This window comes from Staurois parvus, unplaced genomic scaffold (genome assembly GCF_062004578.1).
Source record: "Staurois parvus isolate SC_StPar_1 unplaced genomic scaffold, SC_StPar_1.0 ptg000403l, whole genome shotgun sequence".
Classification (NCBI taxonomy): domain Eukaryota; kingdom Metazoa; phylum Chordata; class Amphibia; order Anura; family Ranidae; genus Staurois; species Staurois parvus.
The window spans coordinates 741,575-754,231 of NW_028318199.1; the positions used below are offsets into that span (position 1 = coordinate 741,575).

Genomic DNA, 12,657 nt, shown 5'->3' on the forward strand with positions numbered 1-12,657 from the left:
CAATCTCCTTTGCTCTTTTCTCATATCCTCCATTTGTTTTTCCAGAATTGTTATTGCTTTGTCATGTTTATCCAATTTTTCCTCTGTTTCTTCTACTCGTGCTAAAACTTTCCCCAAATCCTTATGTATTACTGCCATCTAATTTTTTATGGAATGTTCCAATCTCATAAACATTTCTGCTATTGCAGTTTTGGTAGGCATTTGTGAGCTTTTCTCTTGTTCTTCAACATTTTCTATATCTAGTTATTTTTCCATATCTACAGTTTCTTCAATTTCACTCAAATTGGATACTCCCAGAGCCAATCTAGAGTGGTCACAGATGTTGTTTTTCATCTCCCGTTTTCCACTTGCTCCAGGTTGTCTCTCTGGGGTTTGTCCCTCTGGACTTTTCTCTTGTGGGGCATATATTTTTTAATTGTACTTGTACTTATTTGAGATGATTTAGATGCTCCCCCTTTCGCAGAATTACTCTTCATAGTATTCATATAATATCTCTATCTTTTTAAGTCAAAGGGCAAAATATTACTTCCACAGGATAGATTTTGGTTATGTTTCACTGTAAATATTCTTATTCCTTTTATTTTACATATAGGAATAGTACCACTTGTCTGTCCAGTTTATCCCCTCACCAGTTTCTTCCCTCTGGACTCTTTATACCACTTTTCTTTCTTATACACTTCCTCTTTCCCGTCTTGACTAGGTAATCCCCCCAAAAAGTTCCTTTGACAAAATTAGTCAATTTACATTTTAGACTCACCACTTTCCGCTGCCCTTCATACATCACCTCCGCTCTGCCTTCATCCACTCTACTGCCACTGTTTCTCTATATACCAAGCACCGCTACGGCTCTCACTTCATCTCTTCAGGTGATTCCAGGGCACTGCTGGGTGGTCTGACTCGATCTGTGTAAGGGGGATCACCCTCCATGGGATCAAAAGGATCTTTTTCCCATAAAGTCCGAGTATACCGACTCCTCTCCTCTCACCTTCTGCCGGTGTTCCCAGCACTCCTCCATGGCCATCATGTGACCTCCTGGCTTTCACTGCTCCACACTCCGGTGGAGTCTGCCTCCTCTCCGGCCGGAGACAGGTTCTCAGGAGCTCAGGAGCCCAGCAGCTCTCACACCATGAACTTTGTCGGCACCATGCTCAGGCTCCTCCCCTCCTTTAATATATAGTTTTGATTGCCTTTATTAAATAGAGCATCTTTCAATTTTTTTTATGAGACACCTGAAGCAATTACTGGCAAATATATTTACACTAGTGTCAGCTAAGAGTGGTGAATATCAAGGGGAGAATGACAAAACACTTTTGATGAGTGTTGTACCAGTAGATATTTTGAAAACTATAGTATCCTCAATTCAGTTGGTTATAAAACAGGTTATTTGCTCCAAATGTTATTATTTGAGACTAGACAAGTGCAATTCATTTAATTACAAATTGAAATTCAGTCATAATTTTCATTATTCAGATGTATCCAAATTTCCAAATCACAATAGTAACAAATTTCAATGAATCAAAAATAAATTATAACAAAAATTATCCATATTCAAAAATGAATAATAAAAGGAGTTCAAATTCAAAATGGAAACCTATTGCAATAAATACAGTAGGGTATAAAAGTGAAATAAGATTCCTACTTACGCTGCTTAATAGAACAGGATTAATTAAAATATAATATGAAAGAATAAAATAGAATAAAACAGAACAGAACAGAAAAATATATTAGAATGGAAAGGAATGGAATACAATAAAATTGAAGCAAATAGAATGGAACAGAATACAAAAAACAGAATTAGAATAGAATAAATAGAAATAATATAGTCAACTTTCAAAATTCAAAGTTTGAAATTCAATTAGAATAGAATAAAATAGAAAAAAATAAAGATATCTTCCGAAATTTGAATAGAAAAGAATACAATAAAATAAGATAGAAAGAATATAGCTGTCTTCTGAAATTCGAATTTTACATAGAATAGAATAAAAAAGAAAGAATATAGCCGTCTTCCAAAACTTGAATTTTGAAATTTGAATATCAAATAGAATAAAATAGAAAGAATATAGCATTCTTGCAAAATTCAAATTTCAAATTCTGAAATTTGAATTTTAAATAGAATAAAATAGAAAAAATATAGTCATCGTGCAAAATTTGAATTTTGAAATTCAAATTTTGAATCGATTAGTAAATAACGGATATATGAAATGAATCCTAATATAACTACACAAATTCTCAAAACAAATCACTCTAACATATTGAACATGTTGAAACAAAATTATTAACTTAACAAACAAATCTGATACAAAACAAATGTCTCCTTTGTGCACATTTCTATTTGAGACCGTTATTGTTCAAAATTTATGACTAACATTGTTTAAATAGGTACTTTTGGCTAATGATCATTGAGATGTTGGTAGAGTGGACAGAAGGACAGGTAGTCATTTTCTGTTGAATAGGCTGGGCTCAGACTGAAAGCTAAATGTGTAGGTAAGACTTACCCTTACAAGTTGATGAAACAATGTCTTTCCAAATTTTTGTACGTGATTTTTTTGGGTGGTGTATGTGGTTTTGAAGAAGAACATTTAATATAATTTCATTTTCTTCCTGATTTATTGTATTAATGGAAATTCTTTGTTTCAGTATATGATCTGCAAGAAAATAAAACAAAGATGTTAATATTAAGATATACTGTATACATAAAAATGGGCCTTATTTATAAAATATGGAGAAAAGGAAAATAATGGTATTGCCCACAGAATTTAATTTTTTAATCCACTTCAGGAAATCACAGCTATAAATTAGTGCTGGGTCTGCTTTGTCTCTATGGGAAAACTATTATATAAATATAAAAATGTTTTGCTTCATTATCAAGAAGAGTGCTAATTTGGTAACCTTTTTGCATTAAAATATTAGGAAGAACAATAGGGTTGGAGAAAAGAAACAGTTGTCCGTTGTCAAACCACTTATGAGGTCCAACTTTGTTGGGTTTAGATCTATCACTTTTGACATATTCTTTATTATTTTTATAAAATAAAATATAAACATGTGACCCTCACACAATACCATGCAGATAAAGCACCAGCATGGTGCCAATGGGCACAAAATATTTCTGGACAACCTATGGCAGTTTAATTGGAAACGTTTATGTGCAACTTACCAACCACATGTTGAAGCAAACAAAGTGTTACCTCCTGTTCCACCTAATTGGTTAAGAGGTCTATTTATTGATTTATTGTAATTCAAAATGTAAAAATATTCTCAAAACCAGCATAAAAATGTTGCCTCATTTCCTGATTTTGAAATAGTCTCCCCAGTAAACACTGGATCTCTAGAAAATAATTATAGTAGCTGCATTGTGAGATTCTACAGTTCCATTTTCCCAAGAATGGGCCAGTTTAGCAGAGCTGCAGGTAGCAAACTGCATGCAGGTTATCATTACCATTAACAGTCAGATCAGGTGACAGTTGTGCAGTATACCTATGGGAAGCCTCAGTCTTAGCTTTGACTGGACTGTCTTTCTATGCACACACTCTTTTAATAAATGTTTCCCACATGTGAAGTACTACTATGGAATTAAAAATAAAAACAGCTCTTTAAGTTAATTTGGGTTAATTTTCCTTTTTTCAACATACAATACCTATTATTTCTTTAAATGTGCACTTCTCCGTATCCAGTAAAATAATTCCCTTTTCAAAACATGTTCTTAGCTCAAATAAACTATGTAAAGTTAGTGTGGTAACATGAGGTTTACTCCATCTCTCTCCTCCCTCTTCAATTTTCTCTTCAAATATAATCCACCTGCAAAAAATTAAACACGGTGATTAGCATGACATTATGACCACATTAACATCCTCCCATTTGGCCAATGTAGATATACAGCATGACAGGAATAGCACTGATGCAGGTGGACTTAATAGTATGTCCTCCTGCATCACCCGCTCATGCACATTCCCAGGAGTGCACAGCAGCGTGATCTGTGACCACTCTGTCTGTTTGATACCACAAATCACAAATTAAAGTACAGGGCTGCTGTGATTGGCCCTGTACCCCATGATCGTTTTGTCCAATCACAGCACTCACAGTCAGCATTAGTAAAAACAATGGCTGTTATTCACAATGCCGTTGTTTACTATTGTGATCTCTGAGTGATCACATGATACAGGGTAAATCACAGAGGCCCTGTGCCATGTGATAGCTGTGGCCAATCACAGCAATCACAGTGGTAAACAATGACATCATGAATGACACAGATAGAAATTATTGTTTGTATAGTGATCATGACCCTATAAGTAATCAGTGTAAAAAAAATCCCAATCATTCCCTCAAAACAGTACAGTGTCACTATGGTGACATTGCACGGCTCTTGTGACCATATGTGAAAAACAAATTGTGAAAAAAAAATATTTTTACCTACTGTCACCAGATCACTGCAGTGATCATGAACAATGACTACTTGCTCTAATGTCATTGTATTTCAGTTCTGCCAGCCATTGTCTTTGGTCACCGCCATAGCAGAACAGTGTGACCAGTCCACTGGGCCATTCACAGCAGCCCTGTACTCTAATCACTGCTCCCCACTCACAGTGTCCCTGATCATTGCACTAGTCCCAATGTTCTACACCAGTCATAGTATCACCGTAAGGACCTGTTCACATGTGTGATGCTCTCTGAAGAGCCATCTGTGTGTGGCTTGTGTTATAGCACTTCCTCACCATCTGTTTAACTCCTTGAACCCCACACAAGCACTTGAATGGATAGCAATCAGCAGGCACACAGGGCTATAATTCCTCCCACATCATGTGTGCACTCCTCTGCAGCTAAAAAGGGTTGCAGTTGAGGCACGGTAAAACTGCAGATCATATATCAAAATAAACAGGTGCAGCGCTAGATGATGATGAATATATATGGTATATACTCTATTATACAATTTCAGCAAGTGCAAAATAGATAATATCACCTAATGGTGATTATTAGTGACTAGATAGTTCAAAGTAATAAAATCGTGTGGATCCTGCGGGATCACTATTCCAGATGTGCGGGTGTCGTGATCCGGGAGTGATAGATGATGTGATTCAAATGAATGAAATACGCACTCACCAGAAGTGCGTTTAAAATACGCAATATGAAATCCTGCGTCATCAAGCAGTAAATTGGTCATCCATTCCCAGGTCAGGTCACACCATGAATCACCATCCAGGCTCATCAGCATAAAGGTTCCCTGGTCCGTTAGCCCTTTCTCCCTATGACTATGTGCTTTGCACGAAACGCGTCAAGGGCTACAGCAACCGGACATCTGACCACCGCTGGTGGCCATCTTGAATATATGGTCAGTACCTTTTTATTGCTATACTATTGATTGTACCCACTATCTAGAATAAAGGTACCTTATACAGTATCACGCGATGTGGTCTCTCATTGGGCTCTCCGTGTGAGTGCCGTCATTAGCAGTGCCCATACAGAAAAGAGATGACCCCAGATGGTGATACACGCTAACGGACCAGGGAACCTTTATGCTGATGAGCTGATGTTGCAAAACTGCAGATCAACCTCAAGGTTTATTGCCCCCCCAACCTCACATGTGATTGATCCCCAATACTGCAGCTAGTCACATTTCTTCAATCACCACCAAACCAGCCATAGTGTTACCAGACCAGTGTAGCTAAAATCAATGTTACTGATTGCTACCACACCAAACCAGTGCAGCAAGAAACTATTTTCCTGATCACTGTTGCACCAGTCCCAAATGTCAGCAGACCAGTGTATGCCAGCAACAGTGTTCTGGATCACCACACCAGTGAAGTGTTGGCTCTGCCTGCCACCTGTACTGACCCTGGCCTATTTATTGACCATGTTTTCACGTTTATTCAGATGAAAATGACAATCAGATGAAGGAATGGTTTCTGTATTTTAATAAGGTATTATAAGATTCTTGCAATATTTAGTACAGAAGAAAAAAATAAATTGATAGCATTGGATGAAGCCATCAATGCTTTGAAGGAGAAGCTTGCTCCAGTTGCTAAGAGTGAACCATATCAATTTTATTTATCAATTGTAAGGAATTGAAAAAAAGTATTATTGAGGATGAGGAGGAACAAGAAATGGTTAAAAAGAGGAAAAAAATGTGTTAGGGATAAACTAAAGTGGATTTTTAAATGGCAAGAAAAAATGGAAGAGGTTTTAGAACCTCAACAAGGCGAGAAATGGGGGGGGATAATTTCATACAGAAGGTGAACAGAATGAGATTGGTAAAAAGATCTCAACCTTCCAGTTATTTCAAGTATTTATATAGCGCCATCAATGTACGCAGCGCTTTACACACACACACACACACACATATATATATATATATTGTACATTCACATCAGTCCCTAACCCTAAAGGAGTGTACACTCTAAGGTCCCTAACTCACATTCATTCATACATACACATACTAGGGTAAATTTAGACAGGATGCAATTAACCTACCAGCATGTCTTTGGAGTGTGGGAGGAAACTATAGTACCCAGAGGAAACCCATGCAGGCACAGGGAGAACATGCAAACTCCAGGCAGGTGGTACCGTGGTTAGGATTCAAGCCAATGACCCTTGTACTGCCAAATGGAAGTGCTAACCATTTAGCCACTGTGCTGCCCAGTTTGTGAGTATTGAGAATAATAAAAATAATAAAAATAAAAGCAAAGGGAAAACATACAAAGGACCCCACCAAAGGTTGATTAGTAACCAAGGAGGATAGAACAAACCTTCCTCAACCAGCAGGAGGGTTCCAGAAGGAAATCAGGACCCTATATCTTTATCTGTGTATAGTAGGTTTGCTCCATTGAAGTTTGAGACTGAGTATAAGGGGGATATTCAGAGCAATCATAACAGAACCCCTTTCTGGTTATGACCCTGGTGATAGGTAGTCTAGTCCGAGACCACCACACAGAGAGGAAAGAAGAAGAGGATTTATACCGGTGTGCAATGAGAATGGGGACAATCAAGGAGCAACCCCACATAGAGGCATGGCCATCAGAGTAAAACCCTTCAGATTTTTAAGTCAAACTATGCGGTTTACACCAAGAGGAAAACGAACAAATGCCTCGCATTGACTTGAATACAAAAATGCCCTCCATTCATTTCAATGCGAAAACTCCTGTCAGTAGCAATCCTATGTGAACACTTATCTACACATGCCACTCTATTCTATCACTTGCAAGTCTTGAACACACCGCTACAAACTTGCACAGGACCCTTTTTGTAAAGACACTCAAAATGCAATGTGTGTGGATCGCATCTGTGTGAACCACCTCAATAGGAACACATAATGTCCTGCAAATCTGTGCGTTTGGAAACGCATCCAGATTTGCATGTGTGATCCAGGGTGGCTCCATTCACACCTGGGCATTTTGGGATTGTGGCAGAATTGCTGAAATTCTGCCCAGGATCACAAAACACAGGTTTATGTGCAATTATTTTCAATAGTATCTACAATGTGGTGTGGTTTTGCTGCGATTGATGTGAACTCCTGCTCCATTTTGGGCAACAAGCTTCACGCGATTGCTGCCTGACAATCGAGGCAAAACTGCATCGCATTTTAGGTGTAATTGAAAATAATGACATCTGAACCTGTGTATTGTTATTGTAGTGCATTTTAAGATTGCGGGCAGAATCACAGAAAGTTTGCCACTAGCAGGCACTAGTACTGAGCACCCAAATGCTGCTTCTGTGCCGTGTGCAAGGGTAACCTGAAGGACTAAAGTTTATTTTAATTGGGGCCAGCCCCTTATTTACTTGCTCAGCAGATGCGCTATTGCTGAGAGTTGAAACAGCCCGAAACTCCCCTTTCCTGATGAGCACGCAACCAGTGCCTGTCACACTGCAAGGTCTCTTCCCTCCCTGCTAGTTCCCGGGTGTGGTGCTGAAGACAAGCAGGGAGGTGAGGAGGAAATAAACAGCTCAATGTTAAAAACATTAAGGCTCCATGCACACTGGGCTTTAAAAATCGCCAGTTCACTTGGCAGAAAAAAACGCTGATATAGAGCTTTTTGTACACAGTTTAGGCAAGTTTAGGAGTGTTTAGCGTTTTTTTCTGTCAAAAGGCTCCAATCAAAAATGCAAACCAGAAGGGTTTCTTTCTTGCCTCTAAACATTGAGCTTAAAATATGCCTCTAATCATCCTAATGTGTGTAGCCATGTGCTGGCTAGTCTGCCTGTATCATCGTGGGACATTCTTAACAAAGACTGCCTTGAGTTTGTTTCCTTCTAGTGTTCAGTCTAGTGACTGTAACGTCACTTCCTGTAAGCAGAGAGTGAGAGAGAGGGAGAGAGAGAGACTGCTGCAGAGAACAGGGAATCATGGGACATGTAGTTCAAATATATGGGTTTTACATGCATCCAGTGTTGCTGCAAACTATAAGTTCCAGACAGCTGGACAGAAGAAGGAATGCTGGTAGAGGAGATAAGTAGCCCGGCCCAGGAAAAGTTTGCTCTCTTGGGACAAAGGGTGTCAGAGGTGTGGGGAGGCTTGCAAGGTCAGGGCAACCTTTGAAGAACATCATGAGAATGTGAGAATGACCATCATGAGAATGTGAGAATGTGTTACAATCCCTTCCAGAGCTTCCTTGCCTATTGCCCCATAAGCTTCCTTGATGGCCTGATTGAACCACTTCCCTAAGTTACTTTTAGAGGCTCTCTCCCCTTTGCGATTTCCCAAGAAGAGAACGGACAAGGAGTTTGACTACCTGAAATCCTTGGACACCTTTAAATACTGAAAGAGACATCTCTTCACAACCCATGTATGAAACATTTCTTCTCTTGGATTATTTGGAGCTGAACGAAAGGTAGGTAACACTATCTTTTTAGTATGATGAACAGACAAAGAAATCTTCAGAAGAAACCCTGGGTCCATTCTGAGGATCACTCAAACCAGGAATATAACTAAAAAGGTTCTGTGATAGATAGTGCCTGTTCTGCTTCGCGTTATTGAACTGTTGTATAACACTAGTCAGACAGTCTAACAGTAATTCAGAAGTCAAGAAACGTGAGACATCAGATCTGTATGTATTCTTTGCTATGAATAACTTTGTAAAACTACAACATAAGCACAAACAAAACATATGTGTCAGTACATTAAACATTGTACAACAGCTTCATCCCATCAGTGAGTGTACTCACGGACAATTCCACCATAAGTCCAGGAATAGCTTGGAGCTCCACTGTATGCTACTTGTTAGAACTGGAAGTAGTCACGAAATGGAGGACAGGAACTTCCAGGTTAGAGGTTATTGTATCTAATTACCACTTCCTGACAAATCCTGATATAACTAGGCATAATAACTCTAACCAATAGATGGCAGCAACATCACATAACATTACAGTATATTACATATATTATTTTCAACAATATGGGCAGAACAGTGGCTGAATTTCACTTATCCTTCTGTAACCCACTGAAATGTTATTACTTACAATACATTAACATGGACATTAGATGGCAGTGGTCTGCCATTCAGGGTCACTCACATGGACAGAATAGCTTTCTGAAACTTGTATGCTGTATAGCAAGACTCAGCTACATTTCCCAAGAGAGTTAGCATGTGGGCGGGGCATATAAATATATAAAAGCCCGGGATATTGACCTCCTGGTCAATCTCCTGGGTCTCCTGGTATCCTGATCTCCTTGTTTCCTGAGTGCGGGGAGAGACTGAAGGAGAAGGAGGTGACAGATGAAGCGCTGAGCGAGGCTGCAGAGCCAGTGTTGGAGAGAAAGAAAGAGAGGAAAGAGCTTAATGACCACCCGGTCTGCCATGCTGCCCAGAAGGGTAATCTGACAGCAGGAGCCCAGATGGGATGCCAGGTCTGAGCCAGAGAGTCTGTGGACTGATCCTGTCTGCAGGGAAAGACAGGCTGCTACTGCCAGACTACTCTGATCAGGTGAGAGAGACCCATGCACCTGCTAACCAAGTGCATACTGACAGTTTGCCACCCTAGCTATCTACCTACACATAGTTGTGAACATTACATATAGTTGCCTCACTGTTGCGGCCTAGTTCTCGCAGCCTCCATTGCTGAGATACATCTACATTACAGTTTATTGTACAAGCTGACTGCAGGACATACAGTGCCAACTGAAACAACAAGTTCCCCTTCTTCAACAAAGTTTGTTTTTGCCTTTGATGTCATATGGAGCTGTCTTTGCCTATAGACATTTATGCCAGTTGTTGCTATTCATAACTTCAAGCCTGCCCAGTGCTTAGTGCTTTAAAGGGGACCCTGCCTTAATTCGCTACCATCAAGAGGAAAGTGTTAAGTCTCTCTTGTTCCTTCACTATCTTTGTGTTACCATCTCAAGGAACTATATTACACACCTCAACTTAACTTCATACCAACTGGGCCCCAATGAGCACGCAGAAGAGCTGTAGTATTTTTAAAGGGACAGTGCTCAATTTCAACTGAGAATTCTCTTTCCTTCACATCTAATTCTTGTCATCTAGTTCTGAGGACCAACAGTGAGCTTACCTGTTTCTTGACAGTTGTTTTTCTGCTCACTGGGGATTCAGCAGTCCCCTTAGATTGGATACAGTGGATTATTTCTAAAAGCAGGCCTGCCAACAGTTATTGTTGCTTTGTGGTGAATGTCGTTCCTTTTGCTCACAATTACCAAGAGTAATTATTTGGTAACAGAAGCACGGTGTCAGCAGAGGTTGGGCTTTCAACAAGAGGCTCAGATTGACAGGGAACCCAAAAATTACTAAGCAACTCTTGAGGAGGTAGTGCCACATGTGGGGGCTCGTCCAGGATATCCCTGTCTAGAGAATCTGCGAACCCCATAAAGAAAGAATGGAACCATCTGAGATCATTGCCTGGTCCCAAGAGGAGAATGGAAACTCAGAGCGGTGTGTGGTGATTGGACAGAACAGATAAAGAAGATGTTAACAGTCCACATACCAGGAGCAACATTGATTTTTAGAAGCAATCCAGATGCACCCAATGTATTGATGTTTACTGAGTGGGCTAAAGTAATCCCCTCTGTGCTCGAATAACAGTATACATCTAACTGACATAGTAATGGCACAAGTGTTCCGATCCAGTGCTATTGATTCAAGTGGAGAGAGTTTATGGAAAGGTACCCCTGAGCCTGAGTCGTCCAGGAGGCATATCTGCCGCTTCATTGGCCAAAATAGGGAAGTTTATAAAGTATTTTTCCTAACAAATTCATTCAAAACCATGTTGCAAAATTAAATGCACCCCAATTTTTTTTAGGAGTTTTAGGAGCAAAGCTAAATTTTATTCTAATTAACAAGAATTCAATTGGTGAGTCCAATTATTCATTAAGCAGGTGTTCAGCAGACAGTTGATTATAAAAGGCAGTTACTTAACAAAGAAAACCCCTTCCCATTTCATGCTGTCAGCAATGGAACCACATGGAAGAAAAATGTCACAAAGCCTGAGAAAATAATTTCTTTACACAAGAAAGATGAAGGCTACATTCTTGTAGCTTTGATCTTTTTTATGTAAAGTCAGAATACTGTAGCAAAAGCGATACAATTTAACAAAGATGGAACTGCAGCCATCTCACAGAGATGTCCTGGCCATCCACGGAAGTTAACACTTCAACAGGCGCGTCTTCTGATGAAAAGGGTTGAAGAAAATCACCATGCAAGTTCACTGCAGTTAGCTACAGAAGTAGAAAGCCAATCTTGGGTGATTGTTTCCAGTGACACAATATGCCATACACTGCAGGAATGTCATGCATGGGTGTTGTACATGAAGGAAGCACCATGCACAAAAAAGCCCACCTAGAATTTGCCAGGACCCATTCTGAAAAAGAAGACAACTACTGGGACTCTGGAGTGATGACACCAAGATAGATGTTTTTGAAACTGATGGCTTCAAAACTGTATGGTGTCACAAAGAGTACAAAGAAGAATGCATATTGCCTACAGTGAAACATGGTGGTGGGCAGTATCCTTCTGTGGGACTGCATGAGCACTGCTGGTGTCGGGGAGATGCATTTCACTGATGGTATTATGAATTCACAGATGTACAACCAAGGGCACTGCATCTTCTCTTTCAATAGAAAGAGAAGATGCCGTGCCCTTGGTTGTCGTGCACTTTTCCAGCATGACAATGATCCAAAACACACATCTAGGGCCACTGTTGCATTTCTGAAGAAGAACAGGGTGAAAGTGATTCAGTAGCCAAGTCTCCTGATCTGAACCCAATCGAACCTAAGGGGAATTCTGAAGAGATAAATTGAATATCACTCTCCATCCAGCATCCCAGCTCTAAAAGAGGTCATTCTTGAAAAATGGAAAAAGATCAATGTTGCAATATGGCGCCAACTTGTTCATTCCATGCCTTGAAGACTTGGTGCTGTCCTTGCAAATCATCAAGGTCATATAAAATACTAGATATTGTAGTTTTTGTTGTGATAATCAGTTTTTTCCATCAAATAATTTGAGTAAAACCGAAGATTTTGTACTATAAGTTATATTATTAACCTTAGTTTCATGTAGTGAGCTAAACAAATGAGCTATAAAACTCAGTTTTGTCAACATTTTAGAAATTGTTCTTGTGTTCACTGAGATATTGATTAAAATCTTACTTTTCAAAAAGGGGTGTACCTATCAGTTTGACCTTTGGGCCAACCTTGACAGGAAGAGCAGAGACTTTAGACAC

The 12,657-nt window shown here is 39.5% G+C and overlaps 1 protein-coding gene across 1 annotated transcript in view; it reads right to left on the minus strand.

The window, feature by feature from the left end:
* LOC149455100 (electrogenic sodium bicarbonate cotransporter 1-like) overlaps window positions 1-9,212 on the minus strand; it is a 619,577-nt gene extending 610,365 nt beyond the window's left edge. The window contains exons 1-3 of the mRNA XM_089686634.1: window positions 9,151-9,212; window positions 3,635-3,795; window positions 2,496-2,645 (exon numbers count right to left, since the gene is read on the minus strand). The gene's annotated coding sequence lies outside the window, so the exon portion shown is untranslated. The remainder of the gene's footprint in view (window positions 1-2,495; window positions 2,646-3,634; window positions 3,796-9,150) is intronic.
* Between the last annotated feature and the right edge of the window lie 3,445 nt (window positions 9,213-12,657).